Below are 18,837 nucleotides of genomic sequence, written 5' to 3' on the forward strand. Positions count from 1 at the left end.
GGTCTGATTTTCCTTCACCAAGCAGTCCGGATTTCATCTGCTTTACCTTTATTCTTTGAGAAATTTGCCATGCCCAGGCCTGCTGTAATACCCTCCTGAATGTGGCTCATTTTAAAGGATAACCTAACACTATATGGTGAACAAGCCTTTTTTTATCCATTTCCATCACTTAGGGAGACAGTTTTACTGTAAAGCAATCAGATTCTGCAGAAGGAAACAGTTTTCAAAGAAACCATGCACAAATCAAGAGGGTGACCATTAGTTATTGAAAGCTGAAACACTTACAGGTTAATTTGATGGCAGCAATAGTAAATTAATTTTTCCTTTTGTTGAAAGATTTTCTCGACTATGACGAACAGCTGGCTAACTGCCTGAAGGGCAGAGGTCATCCAGCTCTGCGTTTACTTAGACGCAATATCAAATTGATGTGCTACTTTCAGAAAAACAACTGTGCCATCCTTTTAGAGAATCCTTTTTGACTTTTCAGCTGACTTGTAACACATGACCGTAGACGTTAGTTAGGGGCAGCTGCTAAACTACTTGCTTTCCTATGTATTTCCATGAGTTATTCAACTAACAGGAGAAATGCAAGACTGAGTTCGGCTGGAAGAAAGCAAAAACAACAGAAAGACTCATCAGTCTCTTTACCCGAGTTTCACAAGTCTAAAAATAGCAGAAGGGAGCTAACAAGTATTATGTGGGCAAGAATGAGAACCAGATTGGTGAGGGAGAATTTATTCTTAGAAAATCCCTCATTTTTAAATGGTTACACAGAGGCATGCACTGACCCAAATAGATCATGGCTCCCATCATTCCCTAGTGCACGCAAACAGATAAAATACTGACGCGTACCAAAAAAGTTTGGGGCAAAAAAGCAAGCAAAATCTGCATGGAAACTGCCAAAAAAAGAAAAAGCACAGCAGCTGGTACACAACTGCTAACAGGCAAACACAGCACTGCTGGCAAACCCAGGTGAAGCGAAGGCAAGGAAAAGGCAAAATGATGATGGAATATTCAAAGGTCAGCCCAAATGGATGGAGAAAACAAACCAGTTACCATAGAGTACCTACTGCTGTCTCAGAAGGACAGTCATTTGACCCATTTCAGGACGCCCAAATTATTCCACTGTGCTGGTGCTGCCCAGTGATCAAGCCTCAGGGCCACTGATTTCCCCCCCAGTGCAGCTTTCTGACTTGGCTTGATTGCCCACATTGCTGTTCTGTGGCTCTGCAGATGAGACTGGAGGATTGGGAGACCATGGGTCAAATCCACAGTGCATCTCACCAGCTGAGTTACAGAGCACAGCAGAGCACTAATATGGGCAGCAACTACAGTTTTCTCTCCTTTCTTCCCCTCAGCCCTTCCATAGTTTTTTATTTCCTACCAACAAATTCCCAGGCAGCACTGCAGGCTCAGTGAAATGTCACATGTGATGTAATAGGTGTGAGTCAGCCACCCATCATGAGATGTATGAGATGCCCAAGTGTGTCTATGTGTGAATGATGTGTCTGAGCCTCCTGCATTCCCAGGGGTACCAGGCAATGGAGCCTCCCAAGGGATGCAGCTGACCAGCCCCCAGGGATGCCATCTGGTTGCCTAAACACTGACAGCTAGGGCCACTTGAGTTACCTGAGGACATCCAAGCTATCTGGATGTCTATGCAGATATGTCCTTGGAGATGGACGATTTGATGCAGGAACTGCAGGAGATCTGTGCCCTTCTGGGGTGGCAGCTGGAGGCCAAGGGGCATAGCCTATGGCACTTGAAACAGCATTCAATGCCCTCTCTTTAGGCAGGTGAAACCCACATCTGGATGTGGTTGGCAGACATGGCACAGGACCTACAGAAAACTTTCATGCTTCTCAAATAGCAATTAGAGACTATGAAAAATGTCCCAGAGCATCTCAGGTAGCACCAGCTGCTTCTGGGTGGGCAGCTGAAGGGGACTCTGATCACCACTGACTACAATGGGGCCTGAAGGTGCCTTGCAGGTACTTGCCTAAATTTAGGAGTTTTCATTTGCAGTTGAATCTCATACTGTTAGTTGTTACACAGATAAAAGCATCTTCCTCTACAATCATTTCCCACACAAGGCTAAATGCTCTTGGCACTAAATCCATCTCAGAAAGCCTTAAGTATTTATAAAGGGATGAAACATTTTAGTCTAATATCAGAAGAACACTTTTCTCCAAGCAGAACAATACTGGAGCATCACACTCCTGCCTGCTGGCAGGACAAAAAATGAATGTCCAGATTTTCAGAAACATTCACTACCACAGAACCTATAACGCTTAATTATCTGATGGTGCTTAGGACTCTGGGTAGAGAAGAAAAGAAGCAAATAAAACCACATGAATCTGGTCATCATATGAATATTTAAGACCCCTTTACTGGAGCATCAATGTGTGGGCTCATATCAACATTGCATTAAACATCCCTATGCAGCTACAGAATGCAAGTATAAGCATAAAATTAGCAAACAACCATCAAAAGACCTATATTCGGGGGGAAAAAAATGTTCTTCTCCCTTCATGAACATTTTTAAATAAAGTGTTCATTTCCCTGTAATTTTTCCCCATTAAAATTTTATGTTACTGCAAAGAGATAGGTATGCAGGGAACTTCTGGCCCAATTCTGTTCCCAGCTGCTCTTGTATAATAACTGCAGGCAGAACGGTGTCCCCTCTGTGGGATTACACGCAACTCTAGGTTTCTTTTCATTTAATGCAACATTAACATACACATCTACACTGCATTAGAGGCAACTATTTGCCCAACTAATTTATATAAAAGTAGAATAAATAATAAAACCTTTTATTATCCAGTTAGAGAGACCAGCAACATTTATAAAGTTGCAAGAAAATGCAGAGACCTTAAGAAAAATACAAAAGCATTCTTGCTGCAGCAGAAAGTTTCCAGGAACTTCAAAAAGTGTAAGTCCAGTCATGGACTTCTTTTGCAGGCTCTTCTTGCTTTGTTTTTAATACTGGTGTGCTGCTATGAAAAATAGCTAAGTGTCCTGCAGCTAGTGCTAAGCATTAGTTACTATTTTGTGAAAGTAAGTTGAAACTTAAATGTCAGCCTTCAGTGTAAGTCTGCTGAGATTGAGTCTCTTCCCAGAGTAAATCTATTATACTTCAGTAAATAGATGGGATATAAATAAAGTAGGAACTCTGCAGAGTTTAAAACAGGAATTGCCACTGTATTAACAGGCTTATGGCAATGTTACTTAGAAGTATTTGTTCTAAAGTCTCAGCAGGCTCGTCCTGATGCCCATCATGTAAAACCGTCTGCCGAACAGACAGAATCGATCTCTGAAAGTGTCCTGCTTGGTTTGTAAATTTACCTACTGTGACTAACTACATAACTCATTATTAAAAACAGTCAGACCTGGTCTGATGTTTCTCATCATCCTTAAAAAAACCCACACAACAAGAGATAAGGAATAGGTAAGGCATTTAAATAAGAGCCTTTATTTGAAAGGCTTACTCCCATGGCCTGAATTAACATGCAAACGTGGACTCCCAATCATATTCACAAGATAATTATAATTCATAATTGGCACTTCTAAAGTGTTTTCACAGAGCTGTTCAAATATTGACTAATTAGCCACACCAGAATCCTGTGAGGTAGGTGAGCAGGTACACTAGCCCCCTTTTCTATCTGAGCAAATTGCTGGGGAAAAAAACCCCAACCCTCGCCCACTGAAGGGGCTGAAAAGGTGGGGAGGTTTCCAGCCCCATGCCCCTCGCCCAGCCCACGCTGCCCCCACCGCCAGTGTGTTACCTGCTCCTCTCTTCCACAGAGCAGATGAGATGAGTTCTGTACTAGCAGAGCTCTGGAAATAGTGGCCAAACCTCAGTTCGTTATCCAAAGTCCTGTTAAACAAAAGGTCTAGATATTCAAATGTCAAAATAAAGCCTGAGGATTTGATACACGTACAAGCAGTATTTACATGAGGATGGTAGCCTCTTCTGCTGAGGAACACTCAAACAATGATGTACTGAACAATTATGGCTTATTCCCAGAAACAAAATATTACACAGGTACCTGTAACTAAATAGTAGAAAAAGAGTTCTACATGTATAGAGTAAGACACTCCTTTACTTAAAATTCAGAGAGATCTTATTATCCGCTGTGTACCCAAAATGAAGGGTGAAGAAAGTGTGGAAGTCCTGTTAGAGCCTCCAAGAGGCTCTACCTTCATCATGTAATAAAACAAGCAAGGCAAGCAGTATCATTAGTCTAGAAGAAGAGTCTAAAAACAGAGTGAAGATCCTTGGAGGCCATAGCATCTAGAAAGTCAAATACGCCACTGAGTATATCCTCTATTAAATCCAGCTCTTCAATTAAATTGCCCTTAGGAAAGCAATGATTAATTATTAGTATCTCAGGTTTTCTGGTTTAAACCAGCAAACACTAATGATGGCTTTATTCCAGAGCTTTGTTATTAATCACCACATTCAGGGGTGACAAACAGGTCTTTTCCAAATAATTGTATTATCACAAGCTTACAACGTATACAACATACACAATATGAACCATTTTTATTTGATGTAATCTTGCTTTGTCTATTGAAGCCATTGGTTCTATGTTGTGTCTAATTTCAGCTACAATCTCTTTAGGGAAAAGATTGTGTCCCTGTGGTTTTCTAAAGCCTCATTCACAGTTATAGTGGCATATAAATTAAATAAATAAGGAGAAATCTTGAACTGCAGGAATTTATTCTGCGTTTATCAGGAATTCACAAGTGAGGATTTACATATTTTTTAAATGGGTTTTATTAAGGTAATATCTTCCAGAGATCTGGTTCTCTTCTGTTTTTTAGAAATTGGGATATGCCTTTTAATTTAACTGCAGCAACCATCTAGGTAAAAATAATAACAGGAAAAATCAAGTTAGTGTGGTGACTGGCTGAATGCTAAATACAGGGTTATGCTATGCTGAAGCTCATTCTTCAGCCTGGTTCATGTGTAACTGCTTCCAAGACAAGCCAGTTTCCATCCCTGGTAAAGAGCATTAACATGATGGTATTTTAACTATTGCATTAGTTATCTACTCTGAGCAAGGCTAGACCAAACAAATAGTAGGAATAGAGCAGAACCGGATGCTCTAGTGAGGAAAATTCATCAAAAAACACCTCAACCAAAGGAGTATGTATTAGGTGGCTTGGGCTGCAATATGATAAAAGGGCAAAATGGGCTTCTGTGCTCAGAAGGTTTGGAGAATCATGAAACAGTCCCACAAAAATTAATATTTTGTAAATCTGGCACTCCTGGCCACTCATGCCCTGTAAGTCCCCTACACATCAAAGCAGAGGCCAGGGGATCATGGCCACAACCAGAAACAGACTGTCACTAATAATTCGGCAGTCATAAGCCAAAACAAGTCTATGATAAAGCTCCAAATGCTATATTTTTTTTATGCACACATTTTTTTCCTCTTCAGGAGGAAGAGAGGAAGAAAAAAGTGACAATTTTTATCTCTATATAGAAATATGTTCATGAAAACAAACGTTCAGCCTGCTCTGAGGCTTTGATGAGCAGCTGAAAGCACCTCAGGATACCGCTAGGCTCTCGCACCTGAAGCTGGCAAGTTAGTGAAAACACAGGGAAATTTTGGTCTGTAAGAATAAAGGATGAAGACTAGGGTGAATGCCTCTTTTCAGGTACACCAGCGTTCATCTACAGTAGGTAAAATGCAGCAATACTGGTAAAATAAGGTGGCTGTGTTATTAGAAATGTTAATTGTCTTGGTTAGCCTTCTATCCTTAGGGACCTGCAACTTCACATGCCTGTAAGGTGAGGGGTCTTGTCCCTACAGCTAGAGAGTGTAATTACAGATGAACATTCCCCATCCTTCAAGATGCCAAGCCTGACTCATCGAACTCATAATTTTTCTTGTTTTTCTTTTTGGTTAACAAAAATAAAACCTGTAAAGGGAACAGCATGTGAGGTCAACTCTGTACACTAGAATGGAAAATGCACCCATTTGCACAGAGTTAATAACATGTCCTAAAATGGCCATTCACCCTCAAAAGACATTAGCATGTAATAGCAGCTGCTCATCCTCTGAGTGCAGACGAGTGTCGGAAAGAGGTGCTGAGAGGCTTTGTCCTAGAATTACATGTCACTGCTTTAAACATGATGTGAGGAAATTATTTTAATTGCCCGTATCAGTCCGAGACTGAAATGGTCCTATACTGGTCACTGTCTTGGCAGGAGTGATGCAAATGTCTTTCTCTGGTCAGGGTGTTGTTTGAGAAGAACATGTACATACCTGAATGTCTAGAAAGCCTCACCACGAAATAAAATGAAAGAGAATCACCCCAATAAAATAGCTTTGCAAAATATTAGCTAGTAATGATAGATTTTGACCACAAGTCTTACATACAAAGATCCAATTTCTTGCAAGTATGAGCACCGAAAGAGCAAGAACTGTTATTTTTGAGGTAAACATTACAGTTCAAATGTCACAGACCATATTAAAGGCATTCACAATTGGCTCTGGGATTTAGAAGGAAAAAAAATAAAAGACTTACACTGTCGTAGGAATGTTGGTGGTGATCACAGTGCTAATGACCATGAGAGAAATACGAGATTATTTTTTTAAGCATCATTATCTAGTGGCCTTAAAGTGCTAATCAAAACAAGGACTATAATGCCTGCTTTAATGGGGTTTGTCTCAGTAATGGTCCTAAATGGAATAAACTACATTAAACCCAGACAAACTAAGAAGAGAGATAAATGGTAAAACAATACACTGAAAACCTAAAGATTCTTTTAATCTACTATTAACTGAGTTACCATCCATGGCATTCATAGCTAACTACAGTTTTGTAATCCATTTGCTGAATTGCACAACTAAAATAGAAATGTTGCTGTCCTTCTGTTTAAAACAGCAGATTAAATAAGGCCCAAATTAACCTCCAGAATGGCCGGTTTGGCAAATACTGTACTAGGACAGGCTGCATATCTATTTTCTTCTTTAAAAATAAGGAAAGCAGCTCCCTTGGAGTTTTTTCTTAAAGTAGAGGGAATCTGACCCTGCCGAGGTAGTCCTGCACATAAGCTGAGCCTCTGCACATCACAAGAAGGATGCCCTGGCAGACAGAGGACCTCACACATTCCCTCACTGACCACTGCCATTCCCCATGGCTCCAGTGCTGCAGGGACAGACACTAACTGACCTCAGCAGGCTTCGGAATGTCCTCTTAATGTTTATGGGAAGGGGCAGTGAATGCCAGGAACATTAATTCATCGCCATCCTCTTCCTCCTCCTCTTTGTCCCTTTGGCCTTGCTCATCTCTCCTCTGCATATGTTGGCCCAACGCACAGCCACACTGAATTTCTTCAGCTTGATACCCCAAGAAGATCAGTTACATCTGAATCCCTTAAAAGCAATTAAATAGGTTTTCTGATGTATTTATTTTGCTGTACCTCTCACACTGAGATGGGAGGATCCTCAGCAGCTGAGGAGGAATGCAGACTATAGTATTTTGGGCAGATCCTGCAGGAAGAGGTGACAATTTACAGATAAAATGACAGCCAAGGTATAGAGGTAGTGATACTTTTATGTTCATTTAGAGGCAAGAGTGAAATGTTTCTAGGGGTCCAGTCTTGGAAAGATGGATTATCTTTGTTCATGGGGTATACAAATTGTAGGATCATGCACCTTATCTTGAGGAAATTTTCAATAAAGGTCTTTAAAAACTGAAGCTGTAGCTTAGCGAACATGTAATTCATTCCGTAATAAATGGGTTCCCCCCAGTATTACAGAAAAAAAATTCCTATGGTTTGTATTGCTTTTGTAAAATGGTTGCTCTCCTGCTCTCAAGGGCCTGCAAAAGGTCAGTGGTGTTGAATATATATGATTTATAAAGTGCTCTGGGATGAGAGGTGCTGTGTAAATGTAAAATATTACTAGAGCATACTCTCCTTAATTGACATACACTGAAATGGAATTGGCTGTGCCACATGAGCAGAACTAAGAAACCAAGTTAGTCTGATGAGAGTGGATTGTCTAAGGCTACTGACAGTCTACGACAGTGCAAGTATAAATTCATCTCAGAGAGAGATTTACCTAACACTGAAAGTTATTGCTGTTCATCTGGAATAGGTGATACGTAGATATGAATTTGAAGACTGTGTTACATAGAAATGACTAAGCAGGCAAAGATCACAGACTACTCTGTACCACAATGAAAAAGTGGCTTCTGAAGCAGCTGTGGGCATGGGAGCTCCCGTGTAGACCATCCACCTTCTGCAGAAACACTGCCTTACACAAGTCAGTTCTCAAGTGTATGCCAGAGATGCTTGGGATGCCATGGTCCTCACGTGCTTTGCAAAACCACCCTCAGATGGCACTTTGGGACTCAAAATATGCATCCTATTTATCTGTGGCTTTGATGGAGGCTTCCAAGTTCCCCTTGTAGATTTGAACCTTGAGATTTGTTCACTTACAGCTATATCCAAAAAGGCTTCGTAAAAACCAGTGAGAATGAGCCAGACTGGACTAGCAGTCCCATTCCCTCTCAGGGAAGCATAAATTATACCTTCACTCCACTTTTTGGGATCAATTCCAATTTCTCTCTTCTTCTGACCACAACAGTCTATACTTTAACACTGCAATAAATAACCAGTTTGAAGTAGATTTTAAAATATTTTAACAGCTGGGGCAATGACATTATTACTCCACTTTACCATAAATGGAAAAACTCCCATTCCCCCTCCCAAAGACAGAGATTGCAGATCATATTCTGAATTCTTTTCAAACCCAAGGCCAAAAGGTCTCAGCAGCACAGTCTGTTCCCCTTCACATTATTATTCCCACTCTCACAGATTCTTTTATCTAATTCCCTTCCTCCCTGAAGTTTACACTGTCATTCCAAACATTTTTCAACTGCACTTCTCTTCCCTCCTCTTAAACTCCCTATCTCTCATCAGCCATCTAAAACCCTTCTTCAAGTAATGCTATTTGCTTTTAGAAAAAACGTGATGAATTCAGCAGCACAAAGTAATCTGTTCCTACCTTTTTTCCTGTGTTAAAACAAGCCATTTTAGAGGTTTTTTTTGGGGGGGGAGCACAATACAGCACTTCAGCAAAAGCATATGAGCTTCCTGCTCCTAAAGGGAAAAAATGAAGTTCTTACTTTTGAATGTATTCATGCTTTCCCATGAAAATTGATACATCTGTCTGGGAGGTAAACAAGATTTGGATTACCTATATTTGAGAGAATAGTTACATGAAGTTATTGCATAAAATGATTGATTTTATAGCAACAGAAGTTTTATTCAAGGATAACATCAAAGTTATTCTCATCTATGCAAAACACTTCTCATCCACACAAAAAAGGCTCTTAATTTCCTCTATACTGAAAAAAATGCTATTGTATTTTTCTTTTCACTGATGACTTAAGTATTTGGTTTCTTTTACTTTCTTTGGATAATTTTTACTCTTAATAGATTTGCTCATTTGGCTGCAGCTAAATTGCTGTAGTAATGGCAGACAATGACACTCTTAGGCTATGCTATATATGATTAATCTGTGCTCCAGCTGAAAGCATTTATCATCTGGGGGCTACCCTTCCCATTTGTCTTTTTCCTGTGTTTCCAGTTCTCCTTTCCTAACAAGGAGAATGACAAAAATCAGTATGGGTTTTTAACCTAGGGAATGACATTTTTAGCTCTGAGGCCTATGTGTAAATGTAAATTTCCAGCTGTTAGAACAAAGAAATAGCAAATGTGAGGCAGATGTTAATATATTACCTATTGTTGGTAATACAAGCAAAAATCAGCTTTAAAAAATCCCCCAGCTATTCCAGTAATGAAAGCTTACTTGCTTGGGCATTTACATAGACCTGTGCCTACAGAAATAAGATCTAACTAGTTTCTCACAATCCATGGAGTCTAGTCAAATCTTCTGTGTCATTTCTTCCTCTTCTGATATTAACAATCCATGGGCTAGAACACATAGCCGATGAAGTAGTCTCCAGATGTTTCTTCTGCTTAGCAATCTGATGAACACCCAAAGACCATTTAGGATCTCTACTTCTTAGCATCTACTGCATGATAAAGTCAAGTGGTATCTGGAGGATTCTGTATCCTATCCTATAGCACTATTTTTCGGGACCATATTCAGCACCAGAAGTTAAACCCCACGTTTGTTTTTTGTCAAGTACCACTTGACCATAATTATTCAGGCACTTATGAAGCCAGTATAGGCAGAGCTAATGAGCAACCGCTCTGAGCTCCCTAAGAATTCTGCTTTCCTTTGAATCCACCAGCTGAAAAACCCACAGCACATCTGTGAATGAAATAAGGTGTTTCTTGCTGTATCTAGTATCTTTGTTGCTTCTACCATCTTCTAACCCTTGGAAACTTCTGAATTAACTGTCCTGGCATGGTGAGCACAAGTCATAGCCAGAGGCACGGAGGAGCATGGATGTTCAGAGCATACTTACAGTTTAGATTGTCATGCAGGGTCTCCAGCCTCTCTCTAGCTCTCACCAACTCACATCTCTCATCATCTCATCTCTCTCACCTCACACCATCCCTCCCATGGACCTTGGATCCCCATGAATCCTGAAAGTCCTTCCTTCTAACGTTAATGCAGCAGCGACTTCCGATCATCTTGTGTCAGGCACATTTGTGTTTGTAATTCCTTTCACACTAGGCAATTCATTAAGGGCTCTGTTTTGATTACCAAAATGTGTGAATGCAATTTTGTATCTCATCTATACAGGGTCACTCTTATGTCAGCTCGTTTTTGACTGTGACAGTCTTTTCCCATCCTTAAGGCAAAACAGTGTTTACATTTGGTTAGTTAAAATATTTACATTGCACGTTCAAATGATGCATTTTCCTAGTGACAGGGCTCTCTGTGGTATTTCCTCCTGCACCTACTATGCAGTGGAAACAGATGATTAAGATGAATATTCTGGGTGTCTCTAAACAAGCAGATTAAGCAAACAAGCAGCACAGCTATACCATACTAACACTGCTGGACTTTGTAATATCCATGCAGGCTGTGTAATCTGCCTAGCGCTGCATGAAAGCCTGTCTTTTAGGACCCCAAATCGGAAGAGTTACACCATTTCTGGTTACCATGTTTCAAATAGATTCTTCATTTATTGACCGTTTATTGGTTCACTCGGTGCGTGAGGTAGAGTAAACCACGACAGATGTAGGTCCTGGGAGAGGAGGTAAGAATGATGCTGCTTGCTGATCATCAGCCTGTGGATAAAAGCCTCGAGCGCGCTGTGTCTGAAGGGGTGCAGAGATGATGGGGGCTGCTACCCAGCAGGAGAAAAGAGAAGTTGAGAAGGAAAGGTGACACCAAAGCTGGCAGGGGAAGGCCACAAAGTGGTGGTATTTCTGGGAAGTAGAAAACACAACGGACTCTCCTGTTTTAATTTAGCACTTCAAAGTTGAATAAAATACTGCAAGTGATGCTGCACAGGGACCTGCTGCACCAAGAGGTGCACCGAACATGCAGTGTGCCCAGTTCCCCACAGGGACTGTTTGAGGCTTACGGGAGAGAAAGAGTACACATGTAAAACTTCACACAAAAGTGAAATTCAACATCATTTAAGACATTATCATCTACACAGTAAACAGTTAGTTTTGCTCACATGTTTGTTACTACTGAACAGTGAAGGACCACCATATGCAAGTCCTTCTGAGAAGAAATCAGGTGCAGAGTGAAGCAACTTCTCAGATGGGAACTCCATACCAATGCAAAATTAGGAAGAAGAACTTAAAAAACCCAGTGGGTGTATTCCTTACCTTACAACACCGTCCACGCAGGTCTTCATACAGGCTCTCTCAGTGAGGAAGCAAAAGCTTCTGTGCTGAAAAAACGATGAAGTGCTGGTTAAGAAGTTAGTGCAAAGGCCCTGCCTGTGCTTACGTCCATCACAAACTCTGCTGCATCTTTTTGTTTACAGAAACATATACAATAGATAAAAGTTGAATGTGTAAGCAAAAGCTATTTATTTTAAATTGACCCTGTCTGCTTAGTGTCGTATACTCTGGAGGAAATGGGTTATAAAAGTCGCTGTATAAATGAGGCATGCCGCATTTAGTAAATGAACTTTAAGCAGGATTATTTTATGTGTGGGAGACATATTTCCTCCACTTTTTTAAACTAACAACAAATGAAACTTTGTAAGTGTTTGCCAGTTAAAACACAGCAGTAAAAGTAAAGTAACAGGCTCTGCACCAGTATAAGGCAGTGTGTTCATAATAATAAATGACCAATTTTGATTTAACCTAAAACTGCATTTACCCACATGTATTTTTATTTCCTGATATGATTGCCTTTAGTACAGCATGCACTGAAAACTGGTTGTGAATTGCAACCTTTTTAATTATTCTGGTTCCATTTTTTTGCTTGTGCAGACAAGCTCAGATTTGGGATTTCCACACTTGCTGGTCCCTGACAAGCGCAAGAAAATCATTGAAAGACACAGAATCTAACCTAGGGTCTCACTTCTTTCTCTCATGGAGGTAATGACCATAAATAGCTCTCATTTGACAGACAAAAAAAAAATATTAGGCGGGTCTAAATATGCTTATTATTACTTTAAAATGTCCTTCTTTACTGTAGCAGGTGTTGTCTGGAACATGTCTCCCTGATGAGAAGGGCATCGTTAAAATGCTGATGTCTAAATGGCAGGATGCAGGGTCCAGCATCATCCCTCCAGCCCCACTGCCCAGCTGAGGGGGCTGGGGAGTGGGGACCCGGCTCCCCCAAGCTGGAGCCCGCAGTTTCCCTCTCCCTCAGCGAGGATGGGTGCACGTGGAATGCCTGGGTGGAGGGAGAGAACATGCTCGTTACCTGCCCACCCAGTGCCCGACGCAGCCCCACCAGCGAGAAGCCTGGGGGGCTGAGTACGGGTTAGTGGGGTGGACGCTGCTGCACAAAGGAGATGCTGCAAATCCCTGGGCTGAGGGCCAGGATAAACCCAGATACCGTGTTTTGAACAAGTAGTTAGCAGCCTTGCAGTTTCAATTAACACTTTTAACTGTTATTTCCTTCAGCCATCCTCGCGGTTACACAGCTTGCAGCTCCCAGCCTTTGGCTGGCCGGCGAGCAAAGCCCTGCCGGTTTTGGCAGAGGGATGTCCAGCGTGATGGGCAGTGGCTGCCGCTGTCACTAGCAGGATGTTTTCCGGAGTTCCTCCTACAAGGCAATGTGTTTATTCTTTGAAACAGTTGCTCCTTAAAGATTAAAACCAAACGGGAGCACAAAAGCAGCGTGTGTCCTCGGGCTGCTACGTGCCATCGGGCAAACAGGAGGTATGAGCTGTGTTCTCCTGAATTACACGCAACGAACAGTGCACTGGCAGAAGAAAGTAAGGCCCTTCAGCACATAAATGACACTCTCCTCTTTTTATCACCCCTTAGAAAAAAAAAACCCAAAATCCTCCAATATCTTTCAAACACTGCTTGTGACATTAAGAGCTCCAGATCTGGAGTTGTGTTGGGGGGTCCCCACTGCCGCTGAGCCCATTCACCCCAAAAGCATGTCATCCTGGGCACAGAAAATGAACAACAGCTGCAGCTCCAAGGCATGCACTTTTAAGACCACGTTTGTTATCATCCACAAATAGCAGTACACACTCTCAAAAATATAGTTAACAATTACAAGGGTCAGACAGCAATAAGAACAGCAGAAGACCTGGAGAAGTGCTCAGACAAAATCTGCCTTTACTTTAAAACTAGAAAAATAACAGTAATTTAAAACCTATTAAAAATATCATTGAAGTAGTAAGAACACAGGAGAAATATCTACACAGAAACATAAAATCTGTTTAGCACAATCTGTGTAATCTTAGTTATTACAAAGAGGCTGAAAAAATTAAATACAACACCAATTTTTCTTTCTGCTGAGGTGTGTGGAACAAATGTTAATTTTTTTACCACTGTACAGGGTATTTTCTACCCCAGGGAGTACCTGCAGGGGTGAGGAACTGTCTCTGGTAATAGGAAGAAGTATTTGCCTTGCCTAATGGCTATATGCTAACATAGCAAAATCCATTTAATATTGCATATACATAGTAGCTTCTGGCTTAAAAAGTAAGAAAGCTGGAGAAGGAGACTAAGCGGTCTTTTCTTCTTCTGATGGGAACACATACAGATTTTCTCATTACTGGTAAAGCAACCTAAGCCTGCATAAAGGGGAACAGACAAACTTCAATAACCCTCAGCTGCAGCATGATGCCACCATGAAGCTTTATTCTCCTAAGGAGTATGGCAGACTTCACAACTTCTCCTGCAGTTGTATTACCCATATTTTAATTAACAACCAAACAGCAGCAATCACTACCATGCTACTATAAAGATAAAAGCCTTACCTTCGATTAACAAGGACTCCTTGTGCTGGACCCCGTTTGCATTGTGCGGAAGACACCAGCAGAAACTATTAGCGAGGTGCTATGAAACTCCCTCTTGTTGTTAACACAGCTCTAGGAGTTTCTCGACCCCTGTCCTCGGCCGCTTGCCGATTCGGTATGCGCGGCGCAGATCCCCACCTTCTCTGGCTGCCAAGCCGGCCACAGCCCGCGAACAATGCCGCCTCTGTCAGCCCGCTGAACGAACAGTGGCACAAAGACACGCTCATGTACAGCCCCGCACTTTTTTTTTTCCCCCCTCTTCTTCTTGGAGTACAGGCTGATGAGAACGGATGGGAGAAAAATGCTTATGTATTTGTGATTAGCCAAAGCTTTGCTACGTTCGGGAGGAGTAAGACGGTGTCGGCGCAGGACGGGCACCCCGGCACCGTGAGGGGAGGTGAAATCTGCACTGGTGAGAGTGCTGCCTGCCTCGCTTCGCACATTTTTGTTTCAGATCCATGGGTGGCTGCGTGAGCAAGCAGCCGAAATAGGGGAGGAGTTACACGAGACGCAATTTATGACTTGAAGCCTTGTCTGCCTTTTCGAGAGCAGGACGGAGAGGTGAAATCACAGTGCGATGACACAGCAGCGTGCGTTACTTACCCCACCTGCCACTGCCCGCCTTCCCAAACTGGCTGGGAAAGCTCCCCTCCCTGCTGAGGCGTTATCCCCGGGACGGAGCACGGATGCTGCAGCTGCTCTTGCACCGCTCAGAAACCACACTCCGGAGAGCCTCTGAGCACACTGGTGGTTCCTCTCTCCCCACGGCATTACCAGTTTAATTTTCAAGGAGGCACGATGCTTCACGATCTTAACAAGCGACTGTAGGATGAGACAATGAATGACATCCTCAGCAGATGTTTACAGCTGTCACTAGGAAGAGGGGAAGATGGCAGCATCTTAAATCCCCATTTTCTACAAAGCTCCCCTTGGAAATCAGAGAGGCAAAGAAGAAAGCCCTTTTAAAATCAGATGTCTGTATTTTTCTTGTTTTGAAAGGACTATCATGTGCATGTTGCACACATTTCGCATAACTTCAGCTTTGTTTTCTTTCCTATGAGAAAACGAGAAGCGATCTGGCCCGGCTCCAGAGGAGTCAGTGATGATCCCTGCTGAAACCAATTGGAATTTTACAGTTTAACTCAAATATTCCCAAGCCAAGCTCCACGATAGATGGTAGCTGTTTCACATTCCTCCGCATTAATTATAGTTCAGATCTTAAAACACTGCAACTGAACAGAGCAGCAAGCAACAATGCGTTTTCTTCTAGAATCAAACACCAAGGGACGCACAGCCCTAGGGTGCAGCACAGCTGTGAACTCATTCTAGGTCCCCGATGAACCATCGCAGCATTACAATAATTTCCCATGCAATCAGTATTAAGTGGCGACTTGCTGGCAATCCCCCAGGGGCTGTATCTCACCCTTTTAGCAGGTCCTACCAGGTCAGGCTTGAGGATCATCATCAGGACCAGGCAACTATCACTGGTGCCCCAGCTCTCGGGGCTCGTTTTTCCTGTTAAAAGTTTGGGGCAACTGGCAAGGGTTATCTTGAGTAACGAACAATCACAGATAGGCCACTTCCAAATTAACACATGAGTTTGTAACATGAGACAGCAAAATAAGAGGGAGATTTCTAGAGGGAATTTATAAACATTTTTTGAAAATAACTTGTTTCAAAGCATTTCACTGAGGCCAAATTCCAACATCGTTTTCAGGAGAACTGAGAGGCAGTGCCAGCGGATAGTAACAGCCCAGTAAGACGCTGCATCTTGTACTCAAAATTAAGCTGGGAAAGGAGAGCTGTAAATGAGCAACCACGTCTTCTAATTTTTTTCTTTAATAACATTTCTTATGGAAACGTTTTCCTTTTATCTATTAATAAGATCAAGTTATTTGTCTTAAGCATCTTGCCAAATGGACTTAAACAGGATCAGGATTGCTTTATATCAGCAGACCCCCACGATTACATGGCAATAAACCAAATCAGACGTTCTTTGACAGAACATCATAAATATCTAAAACATATTTCAGAGTAGCTTCCAGGGTCAGTATCACAGCTGATTGATCTCAAACATGATCTCTTTTTGCTCTGCAGAATTACAGAAGTAATCTCAAAACCCCATATACTTCTATCCTTTAAAAAAGAAGTGCTGAGGCAGTTATTTAGTCAAAAAGGTGCCCTAAATGAGAATGGCATGGAGGCCAGCCTACACACACCATTCAATAACTAGTAAAGGATGCAATATCTAATGGTAAAATACATTAGGAAATGCTTGTTGCTAGAGGCAAGCAGAATTACTTCAACCAAAACAGGTCAAGTATAATCAAGCGCAATGTCCTCCAGGCCAGCTTTATTCCTCCTCCCTTTTCTGCTTCTCCAAAGTTCCTAGTCCACATGAACAGTGGTCCTCAGCATTACTCTTCTCGTACCATTTTCCTCCTTTACTGTGCAATGTTTGGCAACATAGCATCAATAGGCTGCCTAATGCAAAATGTCTAATACATGGTATACTTTGGCTTGGAGGTAGCTGAGAACATTAATGAGGGTTACTTCTCTTGGAAATCTTGGGTCTGGAGTAGAAGAGAGTGCTACAGCCAGCCTGCCTGTGCCATCTCACTTCATCTCTAACAATTTGCACCTCTAGATTTTACTTAAGGGCTCATGTTGTACTTAGTGTACACAAACTCAAATGTGAAAATGGAAATCCATAGTATTTACATCGGTCAGCAGATGTATAGAGATTTATCATTTACATGTATGTGATTTATATGACATCATAGTTTATCGATATTTTCCTTGGAGATCCTTCTCTCTCTGGATCTTTGTGATTCTATTTGATTTTGATTTTTTTAAGGCCTTATTGTCTTTTTTTTCCACATCTATGGCATGTAAAGATCCAGCCATTATTTTTTAGTGTCACAGGAAAAAGGAATACTTTCAGGCTATTCTCACAATTATTTTAAAAGTACAGAAGATGACCTCATTTTCACTGGTGTAACGCCACAGTAATTCCATTAACTTCCAGTATCTTTGAATGTACACCATCCATCTGAAATGTCCCTCACCCCTATCTTACATGTCTCTAGCTCTCAAAGAGTATAAAACCACAAAGATATTGCTCAGGGCAGTTTAGGTGGCAGAAGAGTTTTGTCATTCAGTGGAGGGATGGATTAAGGAACTACAGAATGAAAGTTTTAGAGAAGATCTTTTCCACAAAAACATGTAAGAGAAAGGAGCACAGTGTGCACTCTGGCAGGGACAGTAAGGTGCAGTATGTGTCTTTGGAGTTGCAGAAGGATTATTAGATTTCTTAGCATGCTGCTACTCTGAAAAATCTGCTTTGCTCACAGGCTTTTACAACACACACACACGCTCACACTCCCACTTTACATCTACAGCTAAGAGACAGAGGGATACAACATTCAGTTTTTAGAAAACACAAGACCAAGAATTTCTTTCTCCAATGAAGTATGCCGAGACTTAGTCACAGCCACTCTAATACCTTGATATCAAACTCAATCTTTACAAATATAAAGCAAACATCTTTAAGCAAATTATGAACATCTCTGTCCATACAGATAGCAGTTACACTTGTAAATTACTTCTCTAAATAGGTGTTACATCAAATCTTCAACTAGTCAAAGATAGATGTGTTCAGCCTGCATCAGGTGATAAGCCTTAACCCTAGAGATCTTAGCTAAATTTGGATTAGCTATTGATGAAAACGAATTTGATAACATTGCTTATTCTAGACTTCCCTTAATTACAGTTATTCCAGTCAAACTTGTCACTGCTATTCCTTCCTGCATTAACTTTCTAAGAGCATTGCTTCCAGCGACAGTTTTATTTGTAGCACTGCACGGCATCGGTATGTGCACCTCATCAGGTCCTTCCACCTGCCCGAGCCCCATGCTGGCATGTACCAGGTTCTTTCCATCTACAGGAGATCCAGGGACTAAACACATAATTACACTTAATCAAGCATCACCTTTTGCTCTGGCTGGGAGCTTGTCAGTCCTGGGAAGTACTTGCATACCTCCTGCGCATGCTGAAGACACGCACACGCTGGACTGCCTCCACTGCTAAGAGGGCTGTATTTCATTTTGAGCTATGTATCTTACTGAAGTATTTTACCTGGACACAGATCATTTGGGTCTATGGTCTGTTCTCTGCTAAAAGCTCTTGACTAACTCAGGTGAATACATCATCTATACAAGTTACGTAAGACTTGTGGCCATGGGGATTTTAATTTGGCATATCTAGCATGTGTCTAAAGCCCCTTCTTAGAGCAGACAAGTCAAAGCCTTACAAAGATTTGAAGTGTACTAGTACAATCTAAGTTTAATATTCTGTATTACAAGAATGCAAATAATTTTCTTAAATCTTTTTTTTATGGAAGTTGGTTTGCAGCATTACAGTAATTATGAACTACTACAC

General features: G+C 41.5%; 1 protein-coding gene across 3 annotated transcripts in view; it reads right to left on the reverse strand.

Moving 5' to 3' along the window:
• The window catches only part of PAG1 (phosphoprotein membrane anchor with glycosphingolipid microdomains 1), a 115,263-nt gene that overhangs the window by 33,534 nt on the left and 62,892 nt on the right, over nucleotides 1–18,837 (reverse strand). For 2 of the 3 annotated variants that reach the window (XM_052787769.1, XM_052787767.1), the window contains one exon: nucleotides 11,786–11,850. The gene's annotated coding sequence lies outside the window, so the exon portion shown is untranslated. Of the gene's footprint in view, nucleotides 1–11,785; nucleotides 11,851–14,358; nucleotides 14,807–18,837 lie in introns of those variants that run through there. The other variant, XM_052787768.1, reaches the window with a different exon arrangement.

This window comes from Harpia harpyja, chromosome 5, assembly GCF_026419915.1.
Source record: "Harpia harpyja isolate bHarHar1 chromosome 5, bHarHar1 primary haplotype, whole genome shotgun sequence".
In the NCBI taxonomy this organism is placed as follows: Eukaryota; Metazoa; Chordata; class Aves; order Accipitriformes; family Accipitridae; genus Harpia; species Harpia harpyja.